The following is a 13,991-nucleotide window of genomic DNA, read 5'->3' on the forward strand; positions in this document are numbered from 1 at the left end:
CTTTTCTCTGAAGCTTCAAAGAGCTGAAGCCTCAAGGTCACCACTATGACTATGTCCACTCAGATGATAGCTGCTGCGATGATGCCCACTGCCTCTTCCTTCCTTTAATTTGTTCTTGCTGATCAACCTCAAATGCTGCTTGGTTGCTGGTCAAAGCTTTTTTTTGTTGTACTGACCCGCTGCTGACCTTTATCCTCTCGCAGTATACCCGATTGAAGTCCCCTCCTCTCAAAGCCTCCGATGTCTGGATTAGCCGTTGGTCAAAACTCCTTTTCACTGTACTGACCAGCTGCTGCCTTTTATCCTTCGGCAGTGGACCTAATTGAAGTCCCCTCCTCTCAAATCTTCCAATGTCCGCCTTGGCCACTGGTCAAAGCTCTTTTCCTTTGGCCTCACTTTTATATACTCTGTGTCCATCTCCCGAGCAAATACAAGTGCAAAAATTTATTTGAGATCTCCCCCTTCTGTTTTCGCTCCATACATGGATTACCATTCTGATCTTCCAGAGGACCCATTTTGTCCCTTGCAATTCTTGTGCTTTTAATATATCTGTAGAATACCTTAGCATTCTCCATAACATCTGCTAGGGCAACTTCATGTGTTCTTTTAACCCTTTTCATTTCTTACTTAAAGGTTCTGTTGGATTTCTTATATTCCAAAAAACCCTCATTTGTTCCTACCTTCCTATACCTGCTATGCACCTTTCTTGCCTTAACCAGACCCTCAATATCTCTTGAAGACCAAGATTCCATACACTTTAAACTAACTTGGTAGTGGGGTAGGGACCGGAGTGAAGGGACTTAGGATAGGATGGATGGTAAAATACTAAAGATAGCATGCAGTCAGACTGTCAGGAAAGACAGGCATGTGATGGGACTTAGTTGCAGCCAATAGGCTGAGTATCAAAACATTAGGGATGCAGAATCAGGAAGAATCACAAATATGGCACTCAAGGTTTTATATCTAAATGTATGTAGTATAAGAAATAAGGTGGATGACCTTGTTGCACTATTACAGATTGCCTAGTAGGATGTTGTGGCCATCACTGAATCATGGCTGAAGGATGGCTGTAGTTGGGAGCTGAATACCCAAGGTTACACGTTATCGGAGGGATAGGAAAGTAGGCAGAGGGGGAGGTGTGGCTCTACTGGTAAAGAATGGCATCAAATCAGTAGAAAGATGTGACACAGGATCGGAAGATGTTGAATCGTTGTGGGTTGAGTTAAGAAACTGCAAGATAAAATGACGTTGTTGGCAATTATATACAGGCCTCCCAACAGTGGACCACAGATTACAGCAGAAAATTGAAAAGGTGAATAAAAAGGGCAATATTATGGTAGTCATGGAAGATTTTAACATGCAGGTCGATTGGGAAAATCAGGTTGGTAATGGATCTCAAAAGAGTGAGTTTGTTGAATGCCTAAGAGATGGCTTTTTAGAGCAATTTGTTGTTGAGCCTATGAGGAGATCAGCTATACTGGATTGGGTGTTAAATAATGAACTGGAGGTGATTAGGCAGCTTAAGGTAAAAGAACCCTTAGGAACCAGTGATCGCAATATGAATGAGTTCAACTTGAAATTTGATAGGGAGAAAGTAAAGTCTGATGTAGCAGTATTTCAGTGGAGTAAGGGAAATTACGGTGGTTTTTTAAGGCTTCCCTTCTTCCACCATCAACTCTGCTCTCAAACGCATCTCTCCCATTTCACGCACATCTGCTCTCGCTCCATCCTCCCGCCACCCCACTAGGAATAGGGTTCCCCTTGTCCTCACCTACCACCCCACCAGCCTCCAGGTCCAACATATTATTCTCCGTAACTTCCACCACCTCCAACGGGATCCCACCACTAAGCACATCTTTCCCTCCCCGCCTCTCTCTGCTTTCTGCAGGGATCGCTCCCTACGCGACTCCCTTGTCCATTCATTCCCCCCATCCCTCCCCACTGATCTCCCTCCTGGCACACTTATCCTTGTAAGCAGAACAAGTGCTACACATGCCCTTACACTTCCTCCCTCACCACCATTCAGGGCTCCAGACAGTCCTCCCAGGTGAGGCGACACTTCACCTGTGAGTCGGCTGGGGTGATATACTGCGTCCGGTGCTCCCGATGCGGCCTTCTATATATTGGCGAGACCCAACGCAGACTGGGAGACCGTTTCGCTGAACACCTATGCTCTGTCCACCAGAGAAAGCAGGATCTCCCAGTGGCCACACATTTTAATTCCACGTCCCATTCCCATTCTGATATGTCTATCCACGGCCTCCTCTACGGTCAAGATGAAGCCACACTCAGGTTGGAGGAACAACACCTTATATTCCGTCTGGGTAGCCTCCCACCTGATGGCATGAACACTGACTTCTCAAACTTCTGTTAATGTCCCACCTCTCCTTTGTATCCCATCTGTTATTAATTAATTAATTATTATTAATTTTTTCTCTCTCTCTCCTTTTTCTCCCTCTGTCCCTCTCACTATACTCCTTGCCCATCTTCTGGGCTTCCCCCCTCCCCCTTTCTTTCTCCCTAGGCCTCCCGTCCCATGATCCTCTCATATCCCTTTTGCCAATCAACTGTCCAGCTCTTAGCTCCGTCCCTCCCCCTCCTGTCTTCTCCTATCATTTCAGATCTCCTCTCCCCCTCCCACTTTCAAATCTCTTACTATGTCTTCTTTCAGTTAGTCCTGACGAAGGGTCTCGGCCCGAAACGTTGACTGTACCTCTTCCTATAGATGCTGCCTGGCCTGCTGTGTTCACCATCAATTTTTATGTGTGTTGGTATGAGAGAGGAGTTGGCCAAAGTAAATTGGAAGGAGCTGCTGGCAGGGATGTCAGCAGATCAGCAATGGTGTGTGTTTCTGGGGAAAATGAGGAAGGTGCAGTACATGTGTATTCCAAAAATGAAGAAATACTCAAATGGTAAAATAGTATAACCGTGGTTGATAAGAGAAGTCAAAGCTATTGTAAAAGCAAAAGAAAGGGCATACAACAAAGCAAAAATTAGTGGGAAGACAGAAGATCGGGAATTTTTAAAAAACCTACAGACAGCAAGTACAACAATCATTAGAATGGAAAAGATGAAATATGATAGCAAGCTAGCAAATAATATCAAAATGGATAGTAAAAGTTTTCTCAAGTATGTTAAAAATAAATGAGAAATGAGAGTGGATATAGGACCGCTGGAAAATGAGGCAGGAGAAATAATAACGGGGAGCAAGGAGATGTAGGCTGGTGGCGTAGTGGCATCAGCGCCAGACTTCGGAGCGAAAGCTCCTGACTTCGAATCCAGCCGGATACTTTGCATGCTTTCCATCCCTGCTGGGTTGAGCATCGAGCTGGCAACTCAGCCTCATAAAATAAGAAAGTCTGCTAAAAAAAAATGCCATCATGACAGCGTCCTGATGACTCCACTCGGAGTTAAGGGCTTTCTTCTTCTTCTTCATGAGGAGATGGCTGATGAACTAAATGAGTATCTTGCATCAGTCTTCACTGTGGAAGACACTAGCAGTGTGCCAGATGTTGTAGTGTGTGAAGGAAGAGAAGTGGGTGTGGTTACTATTACAAGGGATGAGGTGCTCAAAAAGCTGAAAGACCTAAAGGTACATAAGTCATCCAGAGCAAGTGAACTGCATCTTAAGGTTCTGAAAGAGGTAGCATTAGAGATTGTCGTGGCATTAGAACTGATCTTTCAAAAATCATTGAACTCTCACATGGTGCCAGAGGACTGGAAAATGGCAAATGTCACTCCATTCTTTAAGAGAGGAGGAAGGCAGCAGAAAGGAAATTATAGATCAGATAGCCTGATCTCAGTGGTTGGGAAGATGTTAGAGTCAATTGTTAAGGATGAGGTGATGGAATACTTGGTGACACAGGATAAGTTAGTACACAGTAAGCATGGTTTCCTTTAGGGAAAATCCTGCCTGACGAACCTGTTGGAATTCTTTGAGGAGATTACAAGTAGGATGGATAAAGGGGATCCAGTGGATGTATTATATTTGGACTTTGGCAATGTGCCACACATGAGGCTACTTACCAAGTTAAGAGCCCATGGTATTACAGGAAAGTTACTAACACAGTTCAAGTATTGGCTGATTGGTAGGAGGCAGCCAGTGGGAATAAAAAGATCCTTTTCTGGTTGGCTGCCAGTGACTAGTGGTGTTCCACAGGGGTCGGTGTTGGGACTACTTCTTTTTATGCTGTAAATAAATGATTTAGATGATGGAATAGATAGCTTTGTTGCCAAGTTTGCAGATGATGCGAAGATTGGTAGAGGGGCAGTAAGTGTTGAGGAAACAGGTAGGATGCTGAAGGACTTAGACAGATTAGGAGAATGGGCAAGAAAGTGGCAAATAGAACATAGAACATAGAATAGTACCGCACAGTACAGGCCCTTCGGCCCACAATGTTGTTCTGACCCTTAAACGCTGCCTCCCATATAACCCCCACCTTAAATTCCTCCATATACCTGTCTAGTAGTCTCTTAAACTTCACTAGTATATCTGCCTCTACCACTGACTCAGGCAGTGCATTCCACGCACCAACCACTCTCTGAGTAAAAAACCTTCCTTTAATAACCCCCTTGACTTCCCACCCCTTACCTTAAAGCCATGTCCTCTTGTATTGAGCAGTGGTGCCCTGGGGAAGAGGTGCTGGCTGTCTACTCTATCTATTCCTCTTAATATCCTGTATACCTCTATCATGTCTCCTCTCATCCTCCTTCTCTCCAAAGAGTAAAGCGCTAGCTCCCTTAATCTCTGATCATAATGCATACTCTCTAAACCAGGCAGCACCTTGGTAAATCCCCAATGTACCCTTTCCAATGCTTCCACATCCTTCCTATAGTGAGGTGACCAGAACTGGACACAGTATTCCAAGTGTGGCCTAACCAGAGTTTTATAGAGCTGCATCATTACCTCACGACTCTTAAACTCTATCCCTCGACTTATGAAAGCTAACACCCCATAAGCTTTCTTAACTACCCTATCTACCTGTGAGGCAACTTTCAGAGATCTGTGGATATGTACCCCCAGATCCCTCTGCTCCTCCACACTGCCAAGTATCCTGCCATTTACTTTGTACTCTGCCTTGGAGTTTGTCTTTCCAAAGTGTATTACCTCACACTTCTCCAGGTTGAACTCCATCTGTCACTTCTCAGCCCACTTCTGCATCCTATCAATATATCTCTGAAATCTTCGACAATCCTCTACATTATCCACACCACCACCAACCTTTGATGGTGAAGTACAATGTTGGAAAATGCATGGTTGTGCACTTTGGTAGTAGAAATAAATGTGCAGACTATTTTCTAAATGGGCAAAAAAATCCCGGAATCTGAGATTCAGAGGGAGTTGGGAGTCCTTGTGCAGAACATCCTGGGGGTTAACTTGCAGGATGAGTCAGTGGTCAGGAAGGCAAATGCCATGTTAGCACTCATTTCAAGAGCAAGGATGTGATGGTGAGGCTTTATAAGACACTGGTGAGGCCCCACCTTGCGTATTGTAAACAGTTTTGCGCCCCTCATCTTAGACAAGATATGCTGGTATTCGAGAGGGTCCAGGGGAGTTTCACAAGGATGATTCCAGGAATGAAAGGATTATCATACGAGGAACGTTTGATGGCTCTGGGTCTGTACTCACTTGAATTCAGAAGGATGAGGGTGGGAATCTCATTGAAACCTTTCGAATGTTGAAAGACCTAGTTAGAGTAGATGTAGAAAGGACTTTTCCCATGGTTTGAGATTCTAGGACAAGAGGGCACAGCCTCAGGATACAGGGGCTTCCTTTCAAAACAGAGATGCTGAGAAATTTCTTTAGTCAGAGGGTGGTGAATTTGTGGAACTTGTTGCCACATGCAGCTGTGGAGGCCAGGTCATTAGGTGTATTTAAGGCAGAGATTGATATGTTCTTGATTGGACATGGCATCAAAGGTTATGGGGAGAAGGCCGGGAACTGGGGTTAAGGAGGAGATAAAAAAAAGGATCAGCAATGATTGAATGATGGAGCAAACTTGATGGGCCAGATGGCCTAATTCTGCTTCTGTGTCTTATGGTCTTATGGCTTATCTTTACCTTTTGACAGTCACATGCTCTCAAAATTTCTTTTTTGAAAGCTTCTCACTTACCAAGTACACTTTTGCAAGAAAACAGCCTGTGCCAATCCACACTTGCCAGATCATTTCTAATACCATGCAGATTGGCCTTCCTCCAATTTAGAAACTCAACCCACAGACCAGACCTATTTTTCTGCATATTGACTTGAAGCTAATGGCATTGTGATCATTAGATGCAGATTGTTTCCCTACACAAACTTCTGTCACCTGCCCTGCATCATTCCCTAATAGCAGATCAAATATCGCATGCTCTCTTGTCGGGACTTATATGTCCTGTTGAAGGAAACATTCCTGAACACATTTGACAAACTCTATCCCGTTTAGTCCTTTGTACTGTATGGGAATCCAATCAATATATGGAAAGTTAAAATCACCTATTATAATAAATATATGTATCTTGCAAAAATTTGAAAATTCTCTACAAATTTGTTCCTCTAAATCCTTTGGACTGTTGTGTGGTTGTTAATATGCACCATTGACGTGGTCATACCTTTCTTACTTCTCAGTTCTACCTATAACACCTCACTAGACAAATTCTCCAGTCGGCCCTGATGGAGCAATGCTGTGACATTTTCCCTGACAAGTTACACCACTGTTCCTCCTTTAATCTCCCCTGCTCTGTTGCATCTAGAACAATGGGTCTGGAATATTGAGCTGCCAGTCCTGCCCCTCCTGCAACTGTCTCACTAATGGCTATAATATCATAATTCCAGCTGTTGATCCATGCCCTGAGCTCATCCACTTTTCATATGGTGCTTCTTGCATTGAAATATATGCAGCTCAGGACATTATCGCACCATGCTCTACCTTTTGATTCCTGAATTTGTCTGAGGTCTTACTAGCATCTGTCTCCACACCCTCTCCACTAACTGTTCCAGCACTCTGGTTCCGACTTGCATTTCCAGTTTAAGCTCCACTGTGCAGTACTAGCAAACCTTCCCACTAGGATAGTTTAGTCCACTTCCAGTTCAGGTGTAAACCATCTCTTCTGTACAGGTCCCGCCTTCCCTGGAAGAGAGCCCAGTAATCCAAAAATCTTATGCTCGCCTTCCTACACCAATTCCTTCGCCATGTGTTAAACTGTATATGGGATAAGAGACCATGATGAGGATGGTTTGGACCTAAGTGCTGGAGTATCTGAGGCTGAATTTGGGACAAAGTATAAAGCTGGAACAGGAACTGAGCAAAACCAAAACGCTAGAAGTTATCTCTAGTCAGGCTTCCAACTGAGCACTGAAACTCAGTTCAGGTGCTTTAAATACTCAATTCTTGGCACCCAAAGCATGATTGCCAATTAGCGGGATGGTCCTGAATCCTTAGAGATGCTGTGCCAGCTATCCATATTCAGGAGAGTTAGAGCGTCTAAACACTGGAAGCTGGTGAGGTTGAGTGCGTTGTAACAGGACCCCCTCCCCTTCAGCCGACTTCTGATGGCCCTGGTTGCTCAGAGAGATGCTGATGGTAGTCACGGATGAGACCCCAGTCCAAGACGTACCTTTTAGGAACCCAGCACCATTCCTCAGGTCCGAATCCCTCTCAGTCCATGAGGAACTGCCGAACACCCCGCACAGTTCATGAATCCAGAATTCTTTTTCCAGTGAACCCCCGTTCCCCATCAACAAATCTGGGTGTCTGTGGGACTGATGGTGGTGAGGCTAAAGGACTGGTACTCACAGATTTCAACCTGGAACTATAGAAAGCTGGATTGATCTTAAGAGTCTTGGGAGGCTGCAGGTTAAGCCACTGTGTTTACTTTTTTGTGAACCTTGAAGTGTCCAATGAAATTGGGAGCCAATTTCCTAGAGTCTACCTGGAGAGGTTAATCCTGAGTCAACTGCCAGGCCTGTTGCCCAGGCTGCAAAACTGGTTGCTGTCTTCTCTTGCAGTAAACCTTTATTTCAGCCTTCCAGGTAGAGGCTAAAAAAAATCTCCCTTGCTCTAGTCTATTTCTCCTCGCAGCGTTGGGAGAGACCTTCAGATGCAGGAGCTCCAGCCTCGGCCTCCTGCTCAGAGAATAATGGTGGACAATACGCAAATTGGTATTCAAAGGAGGACATCCCGTGCATTAAATGCCATAAAGCATTATGGGCAACCTCTGCCCACATCAAATAGTCACTCCACTCATCCAATCTTTCAGAAGCCAGGCATCTTCAGGTACGTTCTATATCTTGGTTCACCTGCTCTGTCTGGTTGTTGGACTGTTGGTGAAACCCAAAGGAAAGACTTGCTGTTGCCCCAATCAGCTTGCAAAAGTCCCTCCAGAAGCGTGATGTGAATTGTGGACTGTGATCCGCGACTATGTCCATGAGGATACCATAGATTCCGAAGATCTGGTCCAAGTTAATTTCAGCTCTCTCTGCTGCAGATGGTAACTCGTTCAAGGCAATGAGTTTGCAGGCCTTTGAAAATCGTTCGATAATTACCATAACGGTCTTTCCCATGGAAGGTGGAAGACTTGCGACAAAGTCCATGGGGATGTGCGCCTATGGTCTGTTTGGAAAAGCTAGAGGATGGAGGAGCCCTTGAGGTCGTGTACGGGGTTGCTTGTTCTGGGTGCATCATTACGTTCTCTTGATGTGCTCAAGGGTCCTGACAATCCCTGGGTGAGTGCTCATTTTCAATTCATACCATTCTTCATCCATCTCAGAGTCTGTGGTGGTGCAGTGGCCAAGGCTTCCCCATTCCAACCACCCTCTTGCACCAAATTTCAGAACTCAGTAGCGTAGTCGGCCGCTGACTGACTTCCCTGATGCAGCTTCATCAGAACGGCGAGGCTCTGTTTGCACCAGTGGGATGATAAAATATCTTTCTTATGGTGGGTGTGAACTCCTCCAAATCCACACAGATCTTCGACCTTTGATCCCAATGCGCGGTGGCCCAGGCAAGGGCTTTCCTGGTCAGGAGAGAGATCATGAAGGCCACTTTTCCACGCTCCAAAGAGAACTGAAATGGGCCTGATTACCATTGAACATTGAGTGAGGAAGCCACGGCAAGAACCCAGGTCTCCATCGAATTTCTCTGGGGTTGGAAGATGTATTGGCTTCACAGAGCAACCGACAGCCTTGCTCAAGTGACTCTGACACCCCCTTGTGATAGCTGGTACATGGTGGCCTGGAGGTTGTGTTTCTCAAGGGTCTGTCTGGAAATCCTCTCACTGTGGTTAGCCACAGCAACCGAGAGCATCTAGTACCCTGCTGGAGACATGCTGGCTCAATCGTACTGTGATGAGAGACCTTGACAAGGATGGTTTGGACCCAAGTGCTGGAGTATCCAAGGCTGGAATAGAGACATGGTATAAAGCTGGAATGAGAACTGAGCACAACCAAAACTCTAGGTGATATCTCTAAATAGTCTTACGATTTAGCACCAAACCTTAGTTCAGGTTCTCTTTAAATAGGTGGTCCTGAGCCCTTAAAGGTGCCTTCCCAACTATCCATATTCTGAACAGTTGGAGCATGTAAACGCCATAAGCTGGTACAGTTGGGTATTTGTCGTAACAATAATCTTCCTATTTCTGGCCTCACTATCATGTGGCACATGCAGAGCTTCGTCACTTGTCCTACCTATCTCATTGGTTTCTAAAGAGACCACAACCTCTGGCTGTTCACCCTCCCACTTAAGAATGCTGAGAACTTATTCTGAGATGTCCTGCACCCTGGCACCCAGGAGGCAACATACCTTCCAATAGTCTTGTTCTCATCCACAGAAACACCGTTCTATTCCCCTAACTAACAAATCTCATAAGACCATAAGGCATAGGAGCAGAATTAGGCCATTTGGCTCATTGTGTCTGCTCCACCAATCAATCATGGCTGATCCTTATTTCCCCTCCTCAGCCCCACTTGCCAGCTTTCTCACCGTAACCTTTGAGGCCGGGTCCATTCAGGAACCTATTAAGCTCTGCCATAAATACACCCAATGACCTGGCCTCCACAGTTGCACATGGCAACAAATTCCACAAATTCACCACCCTCTGACTGAAGAAATCTCTCCACATCTCTGTTTTTAAATGGATGCCTCTCTATTCTGAGGCTGCGCTCCCTTGTCCTAGACTCCCCCACAGTGGAAAACATCTTTTCCACATCTACTCTTTCTGGGCCTTACAACATTTGAAAGGTTTCAATGAGATCCCCCCTCATCCTTCCAAATTGCAGCGAGTACAGACCCAGAGCCATCAAACGTTCCTCGTATGATATCCCTTTCATTCCTGGAATCATCCTTGTGAACCCACTCTGTACCCTCTCCGATGCCAGCACATCTTTTCTAAGATGAGGGGCCCAAAACTGTTCACAATACTCAAGGTGAGGCTTCACCAGTGTCTTATAAAGCCTCACCATCAGATCCCTGCTGTTGTATTCTAGAACTCTTGAAGTGATTGCTAACATTGCATTTGCCTTCCTCACCACTGACTCATCCTGCAAGGTAACCTTTAGGATGTTCTGCACAAGGACTCCCAAGTCCCTTTGCATCTCAGATTCTTGGATTTTCCCCCTGTTTATAAAATAGTCGGCACACTTATTTCTACTACCAAAATGAATGACTACACATTTTCCAACACTGTATTTCATTTGCCACTTTCTTGCCCATTCTCCTAAACTGTTTAAGTCTTTCTGCAGCCTACCTGTTTCCTCAAAGCTACCTGCCTCTCCACCAATTTTCGTATTATTGCAAATTTGGCAACTAAGCCACCTATTCCAACATTTAAATCATTGATATACAGTATAAAAAGTCAATCAGCAAACCTGAGTGAACTCCCCAACCAGTAATGCTACCCCTCCCACTCTTTTGTGTCTACAACAATGGAACCCTGGAATTTTGAGCTGCCAGTCCTCCCCCTCCTGCAATCAAGTCTCACATATGGCTACAGTATCATAATTCCATGTGTTGGTCCATACCCTGGCTCATTTTCCTATCCGACGATACTTCTTGCATTGAGATATACGGAGCTCAAAACGTTTGTCACTCCATGCTCAACCTTTTCTTCAAAAATGAAATCAAGTTATTAGAAGGAGGTGATATAGGGTCAGAAGATGTTGAGTCATTGTGGATAGAGTTAAGGAACTGCAAGGGTAAAAAGACCCTGATGGGAGTTGTATATAAACCCCCAAAGGATGTGGCCTATAGTTTAAAATAAGAGGTAGAAAATACAGGCCAAAAATGCAATGTTACAATAGCCATGGGGGACTTCAATATGCAGGTAGATTGGGAAATGGTTTACAGAAGGGGGAATTTCTAGAGCGCCTGCGAGATGGCTTTTTAGAGCAGCTTGTGGTTGAGCCCACTAGGGAATCAGCAATTCTAGGTTGGGTGCTGTGCAAAGAACCAGAATTCATTAGAAAGCTTAAGGCAAAAGAGCCCTTAGAGGAAAATGATCATTATATGATCAAATTCACCCTGAAATTTGAGAGGAGAAGCTAAAGTTAGATGTATTAGTATTACAGTTGAGTAAAGGGAATTACAGAAGCATGAGACAGGAGTTGGCCAGAATTGATTGGAAAAGAACACTGGCAGGAATGACAACAGAGCAGCAATGGCTGGAATTTCTGGAAGCAATTCAGAAGGCACAGGATATATACATCCCAAAGAGGAAGAAATATTCTAAAGGACAGATGACACAACCTTGGCTAACAAGAGGAGTCAAGCTAACGTAAAAGCCAAAGAGAGGGCATATAATAGAACAAAAATTAGCGGGAAGGTATAGGATTGGGAAGCTTTTAAAAACCTACAGAAGACAACTAAAGTCATTAAGAAGGTAAAGATGGAATACAAAAGTAGATTAGCCAATGATATTAAAGAGGATGCCAAAAGTTTCTTCAGATTCATAAAGTGTAAAAGAGAAGTGAGAATGGATATTGGACCACTGGAGAATGATGCTGGAGAGGTAGTAATGGAGACAAGGAAATGGCAGATGAACTGAACAAGTACTTTGCATCAGTCTTCACAGTGGGAGACACTAGCAGTATGACCTAAGTTCCAGGTGTCAGGGATCATGACGTGTTTGAAGTTACCATAACTAGAGAGAAATTTCTTGGGAAACTAAAAGGTCTGAAGGTGGATGAGTCACCTGGACCAGATGCTATGCTTGCTTAAGTTCTGAAAGGGGTTGTTGAAGAGATTGTAGAGGCATTAGTAATGATCTTTCAGAAATCACTATATTCTGGAATGATTCTGGAAGATTGGATAATTGCAAATGTCACTCCATTCTTCAAGAAGGGAGAGAGGCAGAAGAAAGTAAACTATATAGGTCAGTTAGTCTGACTTTAGTTGTTGGGAAGATGTTGGAATTGATTATTAAGGCTGAGGTCTCAGAGTACTTGGAAGCATATGATAAAATAGGTTGCATTCAGCATGGTTTCCTCAAGAGAAAATCTTGCCTGACAAATGTGTTGGAATTCTTTCAAAAGATCACAAGCAGGATAGACAAAGGAGAATCAGTTGATGTTGCCTTTTCCGGTTGGCTACAGGTGACTAGTAGTGTTCCACAGTGATCTGTATTGGGACCAATTCTTTTTACATTATATCTCAATGACTTGGATGACGGGATTGATGGGTTTGTTACAAAGTTTGCAGACGATATGAAGGTAGGTGGAGGGGCAGGTAGTTTTGAAGAAGTAAAGAGGCTACAGAAGGACTTAGACAGATTTGGAGAATTTGCAAAGAAATGGCAGATGGAATACAGTGTCGGGGTATTTATGGTCATGCACTTTGGTAGAAGAAATGAAAGGGTTGACTATTTTCTAAATGGAGAGAAAATGCAAAAAAAACTGAGGTGCAAGGGAACTTGGGAGGCCTTGCGCAGGATTCCCTAAAGGTTAGTTTGCAGGATGAGTCTGTGGTGAGGAAGGCAAATGCAATGTTAGCATTCATTTCAAGAGGACCGGAATATAAAAGCAAGGATGTAATGTTGAGACTTTATAAAGCACTGGTGAGGCCTCAGATGGGGTATTGTGAGCAGTTTCTCGAAAGGTCTGTGCTGAAACTAGAGAGGGTTCAAAGGAGGTTCACGAACTGATTCTAAGATTGAATGTCTTGTTATATGAAGAGCGTTAGATGGCTCTGGGCTGTATTCATTGGAATTTAGAGAACCAGGGGTGTCGTTATTGAAACCTATTGAATGTTAAAAGGCCTTGATAGAGTGAATTTGCAGAAGATGTTTCCTATAGTGGGAGAGTCTAAGAACAGAGGACACAGCCTCCGAATAGAGGTGTGTCCTTTTAGAATAGAAATGAGAAACTTCTTTAGCCTGAGAGTGGAGAATCTGTGGAATTCTTTGCCACAAGCAGCTGTGGAGGCTAAGACTTTATGTATATTTAAAGCAGAGGTTGATAGATTCTTGATTGGTCAGGGCATGAAGGAATATGAGGAGAAGGTGGGAGATTGGGGCTGAGAGGAAAATTAGATCAGCCATGATGAAATGGTGGAACAGGCTCGATGGGCCAAGTAACCTAGTTATGCTCCTATATCTTATGGTCTTATGATCTTTTGTTTCCTGACTTTGTCTGAGGTCTTAATAACCTGAGTCTCAAAAACCTCTCCACTATCTGTTCTGGCAGTCTGGTTCCCATTCCCCTGAAACTCTAGTTTAACCCCCTTCCTCCCATGCAGCAGTAGCAACCCTTTGCGCTATGATATTAGTTCCCCTCCTGCCCCCTCTCAGTCCTGATGCAGGGTCCTGGGGTCAACTTGACCCTCTGTGTTCTTCCAGTGTTCTGCTCTTGTTCCAGATCCTAGTATCTGCAGTCTCTTTTGCCCTTCTTGTGCCCAGTTTTAGTGTCGGTAGGTATGTCTAAAGATGTTGATAGCAGGTGCCATGCACCATGTTGTGTCCAATGGCAGTGTCAGAGCTAGAATTGGTGCAAGGTGTCACTGCAAAAATTGATGCTCAGCACA

The 13,991-nt window shown here is 44.3% G+C and overlaps 1 protein-coding gene across 1 annotated transcript in view; it reads left to right on the top strand.

Annotated features, from left to right (window-relative positions):
• The window catches only part of LOC134349175 (15-hydroxyprostaglandin dehydrogenase [NAD(+)]-like), a 44,976-nt gene that overhangs the window by 27,377 nt on the left and 3,608 nt on the right, over positions 1-13,991 (top strand). The gene's annotated exons all lie outside the window — the stretch shown is intronic.

The sequence above is a fragment of the Mobula hypostoma genome, chromosome 7, assembly GCF_963921235.1.
Source record: "Mobula hypostoma chromosome 7, sMobHyp1.1, whole genome shotgun sequence".
NCBI lineage: Eukaryota > Metazoa > Chordata > Chondrichthyes > Myliobatiformes > Myliobatidae > Mobula > Mobula hypostoma.